The following is a 6048-nucleotide window of genomic DNA, read 5'->3' as shown; positions in this document are numbered from 1 at the left end:
AAAAGTCCCTAATGATAATGTTTGACTTACCTGTACAATAGACTACTCCTTGTCCATTACAGTAGCACTTATATCCGTCACTAACACAAGCTGCCACACATAAATAAAAAACACAAAATGATCGGCACATTTACAAATCAATGAATTAAATCAAGTCAAACAAAACTTGCTCGGTAACAAAATTCATTTTGAAATATAATCAGCAAGGATTACAAGTTTCTAAAAGTGTTAAATCAACGGCTTTCTCAAATACAGTCAAAGCTGCCTTATTTACACGCCGCTTCTAGTCGCAGCGTTGTGTGACCGGGGTATTAGTGGCCTACTCTCAATAAAGGCCACCGGCCTATAGTGGTCTCTCATATTGCCTTCCTCTAGGAGGCAATGCTTGTTGAAGAACCTGTCTTTAAAGGCCAACTATATACCGTGGCCCACTTCATGTGTTTTCATTTGGTGGCCTTAATAAAGGTAAAGACCAGTTTTGGAAACGCCCCCGGGCTCTCAAAAAAATGAAACGGAAGCTCTTATTACCAACCATGTGAAAGAATATGTTTTGACTAATACGTGATATCATTCAAATTTTGCCGAGAAACCGTCTACTGATTGATATATTTGGTAAAATATTATATATATTTGGACCTGATAACGCGCGTGTCGTGCACATGTGGGGTACGTAGTCCCATATACATCTTTCTGTGTACAGTGATTGTAGCTTTATCAAGACTTGGCCAAATTTCGTATCATTTTGATGATTCAAGAACCTTGCAGTACACATGCACCAATACTTATATGCTAGATGATCAACCTTTTCTGATCGATTCCACAACGTTTCTTTCACAATGCAATCGCATGAACATAACTGGTCTTTATCTTTAAGTAGACAGGTTTGACCGTCGTAATGATAATGATAATGACAAACCATCTTTCTATGGCACATATCACCACGTATGAAGTCCCTAAGCGTGTTCTTTTTAATAGAGAAAGAGATGAGTCAAGAGGAAAGGAAGGAGAATAACATTCATATAATTTCAAGACTGAAAGCAACTCTGATAACATTCAATTCTGAAAAATCCCCTTTTCTATCATCAAACCTCAGCGCACACTTTCTTCAAATCTGTTCGGATAGGCCTAATGTAAAAAATCCTTATTGTCATGTTGGCACATTTCAATACGTGACCGCACAATCATACGGCTGTTTGAATTGCTTTAGGTTGATCGTTTTGTAATTATTATGATTTAGTTATTCGTTTAGTTGATTGAAATTAAAAGGGAATTAATTGCTTACCATTTGTGGAGCCTTGGCCCTCGTTCTCCTCGACATTCCACCCATCAGAATGTTCGATCTGATCTTCCTCGACTAAATTAACACTTGCAGCCACGGCCAGGGCAATCAGAAAGTAGAGAGCAATCATGTTTTTTGCCGCCATTTTCAAAGTCTAAGGAAAATAGAATCAACATACAATACATTTTGATAATTTGGCCAAAGCTACGGTGCAATTTCAACACAATTGAGAATATCACTGGAACTTTCCTTTTCATCAAGAATGAACAGTAAGCCGAGAACGGACGATTGAATGTAATAACGGAAAATGACAAAGCAAATTGTGCGAAAAATAACAGACTTCGAGACGATTGGCTGCCAGAAAATACGGGAATTTCGGTTTGCTCTGATGAATGCAAGGCTTCAGAATGTCTACATTCAGGCGCGTACGCAGGGGGGGGGGGGGGGGTTTGGGGGGTTAAACCCCCCCCCCCCCTTTGGAAATTTTATGTATGTAAACCCCCCTAAAAAAAACCTAAAACCCCCCCCTTTTGTTTTTTTTTTTTTTTGTTTTGTTTTTTTTTAATTATTAAAAAAAAAAAAAAAAAAAAATTATTCCCATGGCCGACCTAAAAAAGGTGACCTTACCCCCCCCCAACGGAGCAAAATGTCAAATTTCCAAATTTCGAGACCAAAAAAAAAAAAAAATGTGTCCTCTTACCCCCCCCCCCCCCCCCCCCCCCCCCCCCCCCCCCCCCCCCCCCCCCCCCGCTTATTCAGCGGCTGGCTGAGTCGTTGCGAAATTTTCGGACCGATTTATAAATGTTAAAACCCCCCCCTTGAAAAAATCCTGCGTACGCGCCTGTCTACATTCAATCACATTCTTCACTTTCTGAAAGAGTACTTGACATACCACATTGTAACATTACTCACACTAACTTAAACCTACCTTGTAATTTGTAATTTGCTTTCAAAATGCTAATTATTTTTAAACTTAAGTATACAAAACAAACTTAAGATTGACCATTATAACTTTGGCGTGTTTGTTGGGTAAAATGTACCCAAAATTGTGTAAACACCAACTAATGTTGGTATAAAGTTTTACCCAACAAACATCCCTTTTTTTTCCTTCTATGTGTAACATAATACCCAACCCTTTTAAAACGAACTTCTTCCTTCAGTAATAAAGTATGATTTACCTATTTATAAGTTTTATGTTTCTCTTCACAGTCTGTTACTTTGTTAGCGATAAGGTACTGTTTGTTTTAACGCTACTAAATAGTCGATATCATTATCAATACAATGACAAACTGACGCAATCATAAAGACGCCCCATGTGCAACAAGCATAATGTAAGGGTTACTTGGACCTACCTGATTTCGATGCAGATTTGGAGTAGATTTCGGTGAGATGATGCTAAACTTTCTCGTAGCTTGATGTGACGAAGTGTTTCTATCCAGCTATCTTTTGAAGTACTGTCTATCGATAGCTTCTATTTTTAAAGAATATCGAAGGTTGTATGAAGGTTGCATGAAGGTTGCATGAAGGTTACCATCTGCTGGTAACCGCGAGTGACAGAATATATTAATAATTAATGAATCAATTATAATAGTTAGGAAACTATTTGACGGACCCACAACTGCAAAATTAACCATGCCTTTGTATCCTCCCACCTTGATTATTGTAATTCATTTTTTTCTTTCTGGCCTTCCTCTTTAATACCTACTTCCACTTTAAAGAATTCAGAATACTGCTGCAAGGCTTGTTACTCTCTCGAGAAAATTTGAGCACATAACCCAAATATTGCGTTCTCTTCATTGGCTTCCAATTTACTTTTAGAGTTCTTCTTCTGACATACAAAATTCTCAATGGCCAAACCCCTAAATATCTTTCAGATTCGATTTCCTTACGTTCTTCTAGTTCTGTAAGACCTCTTCGATCATCATCAACCTTGCAGTTAACACTTGGACCTCGTACTGTTACAAAATATGGCGATCGAGCTTTTTCAGTAAATACCCCTATTTTTTGGAATAAATTACCAGCGCATATTTATGATATTCATTCTCTTGACCAGTTTAAGTCCTTGCTGAAAACGCACCCTTTTAATTTATGAATGAAATTCTGCAGTTGTGAGTCGGTCAAAATAGGTGCACACCATCTTATTCCTTGTTTGTTTGACAAGACAAGGATTAGCAGTCGAGAACGGTACAGCAAATCGTCTTCTTTTTATAATAATTTAAGGAAACGTCTAAACTTAAGCCTTCGCGCGTGGAGGGGGGGGGGGGCTTCATTCAGACAAGGATTAACAGTCGAGAACGGTACAATAAATCGTCTTCTTTTCCTAATGATTTAAGGAAACGTCTAAGCTTCCGCGCTTCGCGCGAGAAGGGGAAACTTCATTCAGTCAACGATAAAGAGTCGAGCACGGTTCAACGAATCGTCTACTTTCTCTAACAATTTTATAAAACGCTAAAAATTCGCGCGGAATGGGGAGAAATGAATTCAGATAAGGATTAAGAGTTGAGAACAGTACATCAAATCGTCTGCTTGTTCTCATAATGAAACGTCAAAACTTCCGCGCTTCGCGCGGGAGGGGGAGAAACTGATTTCAGACAAGGATTAAGAGTTGAACACGGTTTAACGAATCGTTTACTTTCTCTAATAATTTAATGAAACGCTAAAACTTCCGCGCTTCGCGCGGAACGGGGAGAACTGAATTCAGATAAGGATTAAGAGTTTAGAACAGTACACCGAATCGTCTGCTTTTTCTCATAATTTAATGAAACGTCAAAGCTTCCGCGCTTTGCGAGGGAGTGAAAGAAACTGAATTCAGACAAGGATTAGCAATCGAGAACGGTACAGCAAATCGTCTTCTTTTTATAATAATTTAAGGAAACGTCTAAACTTAAGCGCTTCGCGCGGGAGGGGGGGGGGACTTCATTCAGACAAGGATTAACAGTCGAGAACGGTACAATAAATCGTCTTCTTTTCCTAATGATTTAAGGAAACGTCTAAGCTTGCGCGCTTCGCGCGGGAGGCCTATCACCCACGCGCACTCGTTCAGTGATTCGCTTGCTCACTACCGCCCCTCCCTAAAATAAGATCCTACGTGGAGCTCCGCGCCTACATTAAAATATATAGCTATGATGCTGACAAAGTTGACGAAATAATCCGTATATTTATGTCGTCGTGGAAAATTACCACTTGCGCATACGCAAGTTCTATAGATAGTCCATAGGAAAAACAATTTAGCCTTCGGCCCCGGGTTTATAGGGTTGAATTTGTAGATATTTGGACATTTAATTGTGTCGGTAATTGGTGGCTAGTTTTATCGGTAATCGTTGGCCTCTACCTCCCCCCCCCCCCCCCCCCCCCACACTGAAAAAGGTCTAGCGATGCCCCTGTGTGAAGGGGCATCGTTTCCCTTAATAGAAGACACTTTGCAACCCTGGCTGCTGAGCTTCCCCTCTACCTTACCTACCTGGATAGCAAAACACTGGTCAGACCAGTAAAATTCGTCTGCTATTAACTTGTAGGAGTTCATCCCAGAACCCTGTGCAAAACCAAGTGGCAGTGACCTCTCAAGAAAAGACGGGGTCAACCTCAACCGTATCAGAACTGGAGTTGGCAGTACACAATATTTCCAACATAAAATTGGAGCTGATCCATCGCCAAACTGTGCCTGTCGAAAGATTCAAACTGTGGATCACGTCATTGATGCTTGTCCTATCTACAAATCCACTCTCGGTGATTCTGGACTTCGAGAGCTCAATGATGAGACCATCAGTTGGCTAAATAAGGATCTTCCTATTTAAATGATGTACGCCTTGCTATTCTTCGTACGAACGAACGAAGTGAAAAGATTTGTTTTGCTGCATATTTATCCTAAAATCTTAAGGCACAAGCGAAATATTTATTTCAAATTGTTCGTTTGTTTGTTTGTTTGTTTTTGTTATTTTTTTCGGAATCGTTTGTGTTTGATCTGTTCTTGTTTGTATGCTTCTTGTTTGTTTGTTTTGTTTTGTGAGAAAGCTTGACAAAACGCTAATTCTTTACCTACGAAATTTGGACAAGGGCTCAGGTAGTCCCCACCACTGCCAGTCATCATAAAAACTTTTTTTGTTATCTGATTCGTTTATCATAATTACTGATGCCTGTTATTTTTTCTTTCTTTACAGCAGCTAGATGTCAATTACGACGGCATAACGTCACAATGCCTCATCAAGCACCTTCACAAAGTCCACTGGAAAAACTAATCAAGATGTGTTGTTGAAATTTGTTCTGGATAAACGTTACGTAGAGGGCGTTCGTGTGTAATATGATGTTGACCAACTTGTGTCGTTTTTTATGTTCCTAGTAAAAGAAACAGCAGAGGAATCTATATTTCGAATACTAATCCGTCAATCAGGTATATAAAACGCGATCGCAAAATCTTTGGAAAAATCAACCTTGGGCAATATCACTATCCTTGTCCATCAACTAAGTGCGAACATTAACATGACATTACATAATCTGATCCTGATATCTTCGGAAAGACAGTAGGCTTTTAAAACCGGAAACCTGAAACCTAACATTGGGTTTTCTCGAAAGTCTTAGTGATCGTGTTATCAAATGACCTACAAATTAGACCCTCATTCCCCCGAGGCATTTAAGAGCTTCAATATACAAACAACTATCACCTCATCTTTTTTGGTTGGTTTGTTTGAATATTATTTCTGCCTTTAATAAGGTTATACAAAATAATTGAATATTACAGGAAAATATAAAGACAAATTGTCAGACATTAACAA

At 39.2% G+C, this 6048-nt stretch overlaps 1 long non-coding RNA gene across 1 annotated transcript in view; it reads right to left on the bottom strand.

The window, feature by feature from the left end:
• LOC105437323 overlaps window positions 1-2739 on the bottom strand; it is a 4137-nt gene extending 1398 nt beyond the window's left edge. The window contains exons 1-3 of the long non-coding RNA XR_970586.2: window positions 2632-2739; window positions 1283-1433; window positions 31-90 (exon numbers count right to left, since the gene is read on the bottom strand). This is a non-coding gene — a long non-coding RNA (uncharacterized LOC105437323). The remainder of the gene's footprint in view (window positions 1-30; window positions 91-1282; window positions 1434-2631) is intronic.
• Between the last annotated feature and the right edge of the window lie 3309 nt (window positions 2740-6048).

The sequence above is a fragment of the Strongylocentrotus purpuratus genome, unplaced genomic scaffold, assembly GCF_000002235.5.
Source record: "Strongylocentrotus purpuratus isolate Spur 01 unplaced genomic scaffold, Spur_5.0 spur5_scaffold_3, whole genome shotgun sequence".
NCBI classification, from domain to species: Eukaryota; Metazoa; Echinodermata; class Echinoidea; order Camarodonta; family Strongylocentrotidae; genus Strongylocentrotus; species Strongylocentrotus purpuratus.
Note: the sequence above shows the minus strand (reverse complement) of the source record. Positions and strands in the feature narration are given on the sequence as shown.